At 38.7% G+C, this 12,200-nt stretch overlaps 1 protein-coding gene across 15 annotated transcripts in view; it reads left to right on the top strand.

Annotated features, from left to right (window-relative positions):
* Positions 1 to 12,200, top strand: part of LRFN2 (leucine rich repeat and fibronectin type III domain containing 2) — a 220,164-nt gene that overhangs the window by 44,759 nt on the left and 163,205 nt on the right. The window contains exon 3 of one of the 15 annotated variants that reach the window (XR_014690660.1): positions 9,911 to 10,373. The exons of the other annotated variants lie outside the window; for them this stretch is intronic. The gene's annotated coding sequence lies outside the window, so the exon portion shown is untranslated. Of the gene's footprint in view, positions 1 to 9,910; positions 10,374 to 12,200 lie in introns of those variants that run through there. 15 annotated transcript variants of the gene reach the window in all.

The raw sequence follows: 12,200 nt of genomic DNA, 5'->3' as shown, positions 1-12,200 counted from the left end.
CCTTAGGTGCAGTACTGTCTGGTGAAGACTAAGTGGAAGAAGAGCACTTCTGTCATCACCTCTGATGTGTGCACTATCCATCAGCCCCAGTGTCAGTACCTGGGAATTTAGGCATCCTCAGGAAGTTCAGGTTTTGTCCAAAGTGTGGCTCCAGGCTCTGTCCTAGAGCTCATACTTTGGAGAAAAAAATATCCTGCTCTTCACAGCTCCACTTGACCCCGGGCTGTGAAGCACTTTCAACAGCACAGAGAAGTCCTTATGGCAACCTGTATTTCAGATTCATTTGCTGCAGTCCTTATTTGATTAGCATTTTGAGACTATAGGATAAAGTTCTCTCTCTTGATGTTTAAATGTTTCTGAAGATTAGGAGCAGCGGTGATAGTTAAATGTTTTTCTATAGGTTTCACTGCTAACAGCCCATTGTAACAAATAGCTCCTAAGGGAGTGAGCTATTCTGTTATTCTCAGCCACGTGTTTGGACAGGCTGATGGTACCAGGCTAATTACAGTTAGTTCATGGTTTTAGGATTCCTGTCTTCAAACAAACAAATGTTAATTAAATATTAAGTGTTTTTCATAAAATCTTAAATTATCTAAGCATAATAAGCAGGGTAAGGATTCCTCAGAGAATAGAGCTCTTCTAAGATATATGCTCACAGTTCAAAATATGTATTTTATGCTTAAAACCAGCATAGTTATTACATAATCATTAGATATCATTATTTCCACTTACAGAAGAAATTTTAAGTAAGAGGTTTAATAATTTGAGACAGACAATTTGGCTTATCTTTTTGGAATGTCAATGAACTGCAGGTGTACTGCTAAAATCTAAATAAGTCTTTCAAAGAAAGAATTTACTGTAATGAACATAAGTATTCAATTCATAAAGGAAATTATACTTACCCTATGGCTAAACATTACAAATTGTATCATCATAGTAATGCGAGTAGTTTGAGATCTATGGTTATAGAAAAAGTTGTTACTGTAGAGACAGAAAAGGTAATAAATATAGTAATATAACATTATTGCAGAGATAGTCCTCTTGGTTTTTTAAATTAAACATTCTGGAGCCCAAGGACCTAAAGGTCTGTGATTCCTTCATTTTCTGTAATAATGTTGAAGTTTTAATCTGTTTTTTAATTGATGAGTGCTCTGAACACCAGGGACTTTGTGTCTTTTGTGCAGCAATAATGGGCACATGCAAAGATCTACTGCAGAAGAGACTTGTACTGGCAAATAAATGCTACATTTCAGTTTAATTAGCATTTGGCTGCATCTCTGAAACTACAGGTTCCCTTGGGCAAAGGCTTGTCATTGGTCCATAATGTGCTATGTAAACACATGATAAAAAGTTACTTAAAGTCTATATTAGGAGGAACAACAACCTCAATCCAAAGGTTTCTGAGTGTGTTGGAGAACCCTGGTAAATGAATCTGTGCCTCTGCTCCTATGCTTACTCACCAACAAATCATGCAGCAGCATGTCTTAGGAAACTCTTCCCTTTTTATGTGAATACCACCATGGATGTCAACTTGTTTTTTGCAGTCCCTATGGTGTTGCATTAATATTATATTGCTGTAGCAAACTTGAAAAGAGAAGCTGTCCTTCAGGTGCATTGTGAAAATTGTGTTTCCCTAAGCATTTGAAAGGCTGGAGAAAGGGGAGGAGTGTACAAGGCCATGAGTGTTTTCAAAATAATATTTTTTCAAAGCAATTTTCATGACTCCTGAATGTGCTAATCAAATCTTAATGAGCCCACAGCACAAGTGCCTAAATACCCATGAAAGCAGAATCATTTCAGATTAGCAGAAAGACTTAAGCATGTAAAAGGCATCTTAAGTCATCTTAGCCATTCTATGATTCTGTGAAAATCAGCTGTATGACCCAGAAAACTCCTGTTCAGAACCCAATCTCTCTGTAGGACTAAGGCTTCTAAGATGCCAGGTGCTTTCCTCTGGGTGCTCAGATCTGCGTCCGTTTGGATAGAACTGAATTTCTCAGCACATCTCCTGCTGAAGCCATTTGAGATCCTGGAAGCAAGATGTTCTTCTCGCCATGTCGTTGAAGGGCTGCCATACCCAAAGCACATTCATTGCACTGGATGCTGCACAAATCATAGTAGTCACAATGGCTTTCACTGATTTAATTGAACAAGAGTATGACATTTTGATTGATACAGCATTTATGGCAACAAATTAATATAAACCAGGACTGTGAAAATAAAAGAGGATCTTCTGGGAGAGGGTTGTCCTAAACTGTGGCCCACACCCCTATATTGTAATGAAAAATGGCTAAAAATGCACAAATAATTCAGGGAACAAGGCTGTTACCCAGACAACTGTCTCTCAAATGAATACTGTCTTCACTGAGTGCCATGCTCATGCTCTTTGTTGTTTTCTTTATCTCATTCTTTGATAAGCAATAGCACAGCCAGCTACTACAGGAGGGATGGAAAAAATGTCATTGTAGGCTTTATTAGCAAGCAAATGGATTTCATGAGCAGATTCTGACTCAGTCTGCTCGATCAATGCTGGTCTGTACGCTTACCATTTTCTGGCTTTTTTAGCTCAGGAACTTCTGTGCTGCTCTCCAGTCTCTTGTCTCTGGCTGCTGCCCCAATTCACATGTCTATGAATGCTCAGACAGAGCAGAATTGTCCTTACCTTTGACACCTTCAGAGTTTAGATGTCTCTACAACAGGCACTGTCACAAAGCTGTCACTGTGAATTCACTGCGGGAGGTACCGTTTTCTGTATACTTGTTCATGATACGTATGAATATAGCACATTAGGAAGATCCTTGCTCTGAGCAGGTCCTGGTTTGCAGAACAAGGGGCTGAATACACAAAATATAAGAGGTGGAAAGAGTGAAGTGGTAGAAATTGACATGTCAGAGTTGTGGCAATGGAAATGGGAGACTGTGGTATACATGTGGTTGTTATAAACAGACCTGTCTGCTTCATTAATTCTGCTTGTCACTAAAGATTATCTTGGAGATGATGAGCTCACAGGAGCTTTGATGGCTAAATAATGATTTGAAAGATAAATTATTAAAGAAAATAAATAAGTAAATGTAAAGACTGAGTGAATTTTTGGCAGAGGGCAAGGAAATGTTTGTTTCTCATTTCCAGGTCACCAATTCAGTCTGGCTGGAGAGTGATGGCTTTGTAGTTACTTCTGTAAGTGAAATGGGCAAATCTTTCTCACAGCTGCTTCCTAACTCTTCCTCACCCTCAAACACATTGATGTCTCTACCTTCCTTCCCTCTGTAAACTGCTGAATCCTAATTTCCTGTTTAAAACAATTGCTCAGGGAGTGCTGGGACCTTTCCTCTTCCCAGACAGAGCTGTCATTCAGATGGCTTGCACAATGAGTTGAGCCAGGAAGGCAGACAAGAGCTGAAAGTTAAATGTTTACTTTTATTTATATATTTATGTACTTATTACTTTAGGTCCAGTGAACCACATCTGAAAGTCTTTTGGACATATCTCCTTGTTCTCTACACATGGGATAAGGTTAATTCCCTGCAGATAAAGTCAAACTCTGTGTGCTCACTCTTCAGACAAAGACTGTAAAAAGTTCACTGTCAATGTAAAGGGGACTGAATCCATCCTCTCCTTTGACAGCAGAAGTAATTTAGCAGACTCATTTTCATATCTCATTCAGAAGGCAGATGAGATGTGAATGAAATTGTTTGACAGGTGAACACCCTAGAGATATTTCTGTTTGTCACAGTATGCGCGACTTCTTTACAATTACCACTGCGCTGCAAGAGTGCAAAAGACTGGCCCATAAATCCCAGTCATTCTGCTTTCTTTAATTCCCACAATATAAAATACTGTTTCCTAATTTTAAACATGAAAAGCATCACTGGAAATGAAACCCTTCACTGGGAAAACAGACCCTCTTTCTGATGTTGCTTTACAGTCAGACACACACACACACACACACACACACACACACACACAAAAAAAAAAAGGAAAAAAATGAGGGAGATGGAGGACTCCTTTCCCCCCTCCTTTTCTCATTCTATATTTCTGTCTTCCCTCAAACTCAGAATGTATTGAGTTTGAAGGAAAGTTCACATGTACCTACTCCCTTCCTGTTTCAGAAGAGGATGGTTAAGTGCACTGAGCAACTCAGCACCGTCGTTCTCCTTAAACAGGGAGGTGACTTAAGATATCAGAGTCACCAGATATGAAATTCAGGAGAGGAGTCACTCCCCAGCTTGCATGTGTCCCTGTCTTCCTGCCATAGCTCTTGAAGGACCTGTTAGTTTAATGCTAGATGCAGGTTTGATAGTAAAAATGTTGGAGTGAAAACGTCTGATTTCCTGGGCAATTGAAACAATTTTGCTGCAGCAATCACAACATTTCAACCCTTTCAGAAACATTCTGGGTGCCTTCTTGAAGTGAGGTAGGTTCTTACTTCCACTATTTTTATCAGAAGATTGTCCCAGATCATCAATCACATCTCCATTGGTTTAAAAATAAATAAATAAATAAATTGTTTCTTTTAAAATAAACCAAAGGCCCCCTTATATACCTTTGTTTTTGAACCAGTATAGTCTTTTAACTTTCAGTGTCCCATGTGTTTTTATTTTATTTATTATATTTTATTTTATTGCTAGGGTTCTTACAAGACTAAATTGCTTGTTTTCTCTCATTTAGTCCTCACAACTGCTTGTTGTTTTACCTTCATTATAGAACAGAGGAGCTCAAATAAATATCGGGCAGTTTTTACCTGGGAATCAAAATGGGGAATATGATGGGTCATATCTTAGCTATCTACATAGTGAACATTTATCACCTCATTTTTTCTTCACCTTGTTGTTTCTTTCTAGACAACTAAAACTATTCCACACACAACAGATAATGTTCATACCTGCTCTTACCCTCCAGACAAAATAAAGCTGGACCAAGTTTCTTTTGCCTTCAATTTCCTGTTTTGCTCCTGTCATTGAGGAATCACATAAGTTTTACCTAGAAATTTGGCTATATCCATCTACTCAGACTCTCACAGTGTAGTTCTGTTTTTCTGCCGTATGTCCAACATAGAGCTGTCATCAATTGCTTCAGTGCTGCTATGTGCACCTTTTGTTAAAACTGCTTTACTACTTTGTAAAATCAGTGCCCTTATTTTTTCCTTTTTGGGGACGTCCCCATTGACCGCTTTCCAAGTTTTAAATTGATCATTCTGGAGAGGCATACACCTTGTTTGATATGATGTCTTGATATAATTCTCTTCAATTTCTGTGTTCTACTCCTGTCAGAGTTAGTACCAGGCTTACTGGGGTGTCATGGTTCTGCTCATTGCAAGGCTGGGGAAGGGGTAAAATACTAATTGGGGAGCAAGCCTCAGCCTCAACTCTTAACATGTTTTAGCCCTGATATACCTGAAGCAGCTCTTAGACTAATCCAAACTGTGCCTTTGAGGCAAATTCTTCAGGGAATTACCCACCAGTGGTGAACCAGGACCTGCCCTGCGTCTTCCACCTTGCCAACTTCTGCTGGATCCTCTGTTCATCTTGTCCTAAGAGATAAAGCAGTGGTGGTTCATTCTGCCACATTCACAGCTACAACAGCAGAGTTCCTCCTTACTATGTAGTATTCTCGATAATTCAACCCTAAATAATTTTAAGTTGATTGTTTGCCAGTAATATAATTTCACAGGTATCTAATGTTTATAAACGAATGTGTTTTCCATATTCCTCTAATGTTCCCCTGTAAGATCAGGAATCTTCATTCTTGCCTGCACTGAATAAATTCATAGAAGTCACACATAGCAAATCCTGCTGTAGTTTGTCTTCTCCAGCTGACCATGAATATGTACAGTTTACCTTGTCTGCAGGACTACACCTTATATCAGGGAGAGTTTTTCTCCTTTCTGTACATAATTCACACAGTAGGAAAGATGGTTTCAATACTGCCCCAAATCCTGAGGTCTTCTGTGTTTTGTGCAAGACATTTATTAGATAAGATACACATACTGTCTTTTGAGTATGGATGGGATCCCAGGTCTCCTAAGGGAACTGGTTTAACTTGTATTTCCAATCTGTCACTCTTCATTTCAGTGCATCCAATTTCCTCAAACAGAGTAAAATATTTTAATAGGAAGGGTTTAGTGCCCGTACCAGATTAGCCTGGAAGTGAGTGGTTGGGACATTGTTCTGACTTTGTGAAATGAATGTTTCCACCCTTGTTGTTCTGGAGAAATTTCTAATACATACAACATAGTCTAACAGGGTATTCAATAAAGAACACTGCTTCCTTCCCTTGAGAATATGCTTTAAAATATGATTTAAAATATTGATAGCACCTCTGCTCTGTTTCTGAAAGAGATGATTTAGGAATCTAGTTACCCATATAAGGTTTCAAGGCTGCAGATTCTCACCTAAATTAGAAACCTCTCTTCTCTTAGCAATTAGGCAACTACCTTCCACGTTTCTCCAGGGCCTTGCTTAGACCAAGGTTTTCATAGATGTAACGGCTCTTGTATATGCCTTTCTGTGGAGCCTAATTCAGGATTTCAGACTACTATTTGGCAGGCATATAGAAGGAATGAAAGACATGTGGAAGTTACTCATTGTAATACCAAGCACTGTAACACCGAATTGTCCCTGTGGTTATATCCTCTGTTGTATAGTTGGAGCGAGTTACAGACAGCAAACACCGTCTTACACCTGCATTAACCAGTCCCAGTTTCAGGAGCTTTGTTGCCATAGAAAAATAGATTTGTATCTTCATTTGTATAATTTATTCCTGCTTTATCACTTCCTTTTACAATATATGCAGTAAATTTGAGCTGTTACTGTGGATGTTGGGTGAAATCCAAAATGGTACCAAGGCCAAAGTAACACGGAGGGAGGGAGGAGAGGGAAAAAAAAAAAAGAAAGAAAAAAAAAAGATATTTATTCTTCCCCCTGCTAATTATTGTGCACATGAAGTACTACCAGTTGACCTTGTGACTCCTCTAAAATTGCATTGCTTATTAATCTCCTTACCCTTCATCTTTTGTGAATCTTTCATTGTCATTTACCATCCTTCTGATCATCTGCTTTGTGTGGCTTAATCCATCATGAAGGAGGTGAGTGCCACGCAGAGAGAAGCACCCCCTGCTCTTTCCCTGAGTACTCTCTCTAGTGACTCTACCAACTGTCCTTCCTGCTTTCCTGAATGTCACTTACAAGCACTCCTGGCACAGTGCAGCTAGGGACCTTTTCTGTTGCGGAAGATATTACCATGACCCTATATGATGGGAACAAATAGCACGTAGTGAGGTCTCTGGAGCAGAAATACTGCGAGGGCTGCACTTCTTATCCCTGGAGAAATTCTAGTATTAACATTTGTTTTCTCCTTGACTGGGGGCAAAGAGGCAAATTTTATTTATTCTTTTTTTTTTTTTTTTTTTTTTTTTTTTTTTTTTTTAAATTAATTCTGTGAAGAGCAATCTGCAAAAGTGTAAACAGCTTTGTTGAGTCACCTATAAATGTAATCAACACATTAAATTTTTGTCCTGGTCTTATATGGTGCAAATAACACAATGGCCAAAGAAATATCGGGTCTGCATAGACGCAGGTGTAGCAAAGAACTGTAAGAAGTAAATATGTCTCAAACAAATCCATCTGTGTCCTTGTTGTGCATTTTGTTTATTGAAGCAAGCCTGTACATGTTGAAATTTTTCATCCATCAATGTAGAGGTGGCTGTCTGACAGTAGTATTGAAATGCAAAAGGTTGTTCTAGTGAAAGAGGAGAAACATTACAGAGATTGTTCTGGATGTCATGCAACGCTTTTTGGTTTAACCTTCCCAGTAATTCTATTATGAATCATGTTCTAGGAAGAACTTCAAAGAAATGAAACTCTCCAAAATCAAGGGAGTTATAAACAAATATTCATTTTATTTTACTTAGAAATGTTTTGCACAGAAACAACAGCAACAAGTGATTGCTATTTAAGAAACTTCATAGCTATTCTCTGCATAATTAATGTTTAAAAGTCATTTTCAAATGTGCTTGTTTGAAGTGAAAACACTCATTTATTACTTGTGACAATCCCATATTTGCTTAATGTGTGCCTTAGCCAAGCAATGAGATATGCCACAGAATGTAAGTCAGGGCTGCCCAGCTTTGTTTAAAAGCTGTATATATTAAAGTTACAGTCTTGAAAGTGTTTAAGTTTTGAGCAGCAGCTGCATACTTCACTGTATGTCCTGCATTCAAAAATCTTCTTTTCCACTGTAAATCCTGTGAGTTCACTTCAAAATGCAAAGTGCTATTCTAGTGGACTGATTTGCTTTACAATGTCATCCTTTGGCATATCATTTTCCTTTTTAGGTAGACATTTATATCCCATTTTCCCAACCCAAACTCCTTGAGCCCTTTTTCATACCCGTCACAGGTGGTAAAATTTTTGCTCATCGTGAATTTTATCATGCTGTGTTTTTCTGGGTTTGCCTTACTTTCATCTGAGCTTCCCACAAAATAGAAATAATTCTTATTTCTAACTTCTCAGCAAAAATCAACATGGATAGAATAAGGAAGATCAGAAGTGTAACATCCATATATGCTTGTTCAAGCTCCTACTGTCCTATAGGACGTCTCTCTCATACTCTGGCATCTTTGAACTGTTTCCTTACTCTGAACCATTTCCTCCATGAGGAAGATGATTTTGAAACTTTTTTTAAAACTCACTTTAGTTATTAAAGACCCCTTAAAAGGTTTTGAATATCCATTATGAGATTTTGTATTTGTAAGTAACATATTTAGAATGGCTGGAAACGAATGGTAACAGATTTTGTGTGTGTGTGTGATTTATCATTTTGTGCATGTAAATTGTCTTGACCATCCTCTGCAAACAAAACCTTTCAAAGATTTCTTGCTATTTGGTGAATTTATTGGACTAACCATTCACCTGAAGAATAGGGAGTTTCCTTCAGTACTTCTTCCACTGCATCATTGCAGTGAGAAAAAAAACTCTTCCCTCCCCCTAAATTTATTGCTCAGAAAACTTTCACATCCCCTTGAACAGATAATGCTTCCATGTGAAGATCCCCATACGAAAATACTTGTGGGGATGGTAGAAATGCACTAAAACAAAGTGGTTCAACATATACAAACAACCACATTTTCTGTTACCTTAAGACAGTAAACCTCCAGTGACTTCACAGGAAATATATTTGTTCATGTTAACACCTGATCTGCTACCTACCAGCTGGGTAGCTGCAAGACACTTCTAGAGACCTCCTGGGTTTTAGACACCTGCTCATTTCTACTCTTCTTTGGAGTTTATGAGAGAACTCTTTCTGACTTTTGTTTATATATATATGTCTTATAGTCTAGTTGTTTTGTTTTAAAGTTTTCCTTGATTTAGTGTTCCTTTAAATTAGGCTGCTACACAGGCAGCATAAAAGCCAACTTTGTTTTGAATGGAATAAGGCAAGGTCAGATACTAACATAGAGGGGGCAGAATGGCATCAGATATTGACTGTAAATACAATAAATTAATGATTGTTTGTTGGCAGAAATACATAAACTGGGACTGAGGTCACTGCATAGATGCTAAAAGGAATATAATTTTTATTCATAAATCTTCTTGATTGTAGGAAAAACAATCAAATTTGCTTAACGAGAGTGCAAGTTAGTTGCTGAAAATAAAGGTGAGATTTATCTATCAGCCTCTACAACACAAAATGAGAAGTATAAAGTGTAAAGTTCCTTTGCATACAGCAGCAAGAAGGGACTGGAAATAGGGTCTCTGTAGATAACTCCCCTACCCACAGATGACCCTTCAATACACGTATGTGTGAAGACTAGTCATCAAAAAAAGGTGTTGTTGCTCTTTTCCTGTCTGCACCATCTTAATTATCTCATTGTTCAAGACTCATGGTTTGTTTAATTTATTGATTGTGACAGTTCACCGCTGAAGTGAGAAATGCCATGCTGCCAGAATGCCCCACAGATGTGGTAATACCAGAGCCCTCCATAGTTTTGTTCTCTGCCTGTGGGACCAGATTCCCTGTGAGACTGTCGTCCCGTGAAGCATCATCATATCTCCTTGTGGCTGAAGTGCTTTAGTTAATCATGGGTTGGGGGTAGAAGAGCATTGCTACTTTTTCCTCAGCCACCTCCAAGACCAGCAAACAGCTCACAATATTGTCCTAATTCACAAAGATTTATGTCAACATGCAGTATATCGTATCATGGGACATATGTATAATTTTCTTTGATGAAAGGAATAGCTTTGCCTATTTGTTTGTCCTTTACAGAGCTTAAAGTGTAGGGTCTGTTGCTGATGGGTTGGTTTCTTCTGTGCTATGTCAGCTGCAGGCTGCTTTAAAGGCAATCATTTGGTTTAGGACCACTCCTCCAAAGAAAATCCCACTCCTCCTGCAGGCTGGGCACAGCCACCTTGCTTAATCTGTGTCTCTCAGTACCAACACACTTTTGAGGTAAGAATGGCTGCTTGGATGACAAAAGTGAAGGTTAGTGTTTAGGCAAACGTTGTGACTTTCTAGGAAAAACAGAAAAGCACTCATTTTCACCATATTACTCACACTTTTTCTCAGAACTTTCACATAGTGCTCATTCTAGTTAAAAGAAAGCATAACTCCTTTAGTTGAAAATGCATTACAAATTCATGATTGCGTAATTTCTGCAGCACTTTTTTGCTACTTTTATCAGATCATATTTCATACACTATTCACTTTAATCTCTCAGCAGTCCCGTGGCTCATGTACAAGGAGTTTTAGAACACCTTATTTGCCATGACATAAACAGAAGCAGAGTTTTGGTGATTGAGGTCAAATATCTAATACTGGTTAGCTTTCTGCATCTTGAACAGATGTTTTTCATCACTCATCCATTTGTCTTTGCAATACAGAGATTTATTTTTCCTACTGAGGAGCTTTTCATACTACACGAACATACTCCATAAAGCAAAATAATAGCTTGCTCCTTGAGCACTGTGCACGGAAGATCCTTGTATTTGACAGTGCTATCTATGGGGATTGGCTGAATCAAGAGTCTGCAGAGGACCAGCTTCCAGTTAATATCTTGTCTCCCCCTTTGATGGGACATTTATTTCTCCCCACATGGACTGCAGAACTTGCTCTCCTCAAGTAGTTCTTCCTTCTGTTGTTTTTTGTTAAGTTTGTTTATTTGATTATTTTAACATTTCTAGCTTCTTTATGTTTCTAAGGCCTCCATCTGCCTGTTGGATTTAATTGACCAATCACCCAAGTTGTTCAGGGGAGAACAGGAGGAGGGAAACAGTAGGATGGAAAGATGAAAGAGTATTATCTGCTAAGCTCTCTTTCCCTAAGATATATCTTTTCCCCCACATTTAAGATATCTTTCCTTATCCTTAAGGTTTTTGTTGTTTCATTTTTGTAATTTAGATTGCATGTTTTTCTCCTGTTTTGATTTTCTTTGCTACCAATACAGAGCTTCAGCAAAGGCATATGAGGTCACTGTTGTATTGCCAGTTTTCTGTGTAAGGGATTCAGTTATTAGTTTTTATTTTCCTCTACTTTTTGAAGCATCAAGCTGCATACTGCAAACTTCAGCCTTTTGAAGCCATAAGTAATACAATGCAGGGCAGAGCATCCCCAGCACCACTTGTCCCTTTATAGTGGAAAGTCAATTTCTTGGAGGCAGGGGTTGGGCTGCTTTTGGATGGAAGCTTGAGCTTGATCTTTATTCAGCTCAGGATTTTTTTCACTTGCAGTCTCAGTCCTAAAAGAGTATTTAAAGCTACCCCAATGCCTTGAGCCAAACGCTCACAACTGAATTTTACAAAGCTTTTGATCTCTCATCCTGGGCAGCCTTGTCAGTGCTAAAATTAATTAAAATGAAATTGTCAGGCACTTTGCCTGACATTTTGGATGGACTATGGTGCACTATATAGCTTGCATACTACTGGCACATTTTGGTGGAGGTTGATGTCTGCCCATTTTCCCCTCCCAAGCCAAGTCCAGAATTAGCTCTCTTGCATAGGAGGGTGGTTAATCCAGCACAAATCTTCCCAGCTCTGGGTTGAATGGGACTTGGACACTGGTGGGACAGGTGTGGATTCCACTTTTGCCCTGGAGACTGCTCTTTGCAGCTTTGGCTAGCTGATGGAGGTGTAGGCTGTTGGGGACATACTGATACCCTGTGCCACAGGCAAGGACATCCACCAACGAGTTCTCAGCTTGGTCCTGGT

The sequence above is a fragment of the Aythya ferina genome (assembly GCF_964211825.1).
Source record: "Aythya ferina genome assembly, chromosome: 3".
Taxonomy (NCBI): Eukaryota; Metazoa; Chordata; class Aves; order Anseriformes; family Anatidae; genus Aythya; species Aythya ferina.
This window is presented reverse-complemented; position numbering and strand designations above follow the sequence as displayed.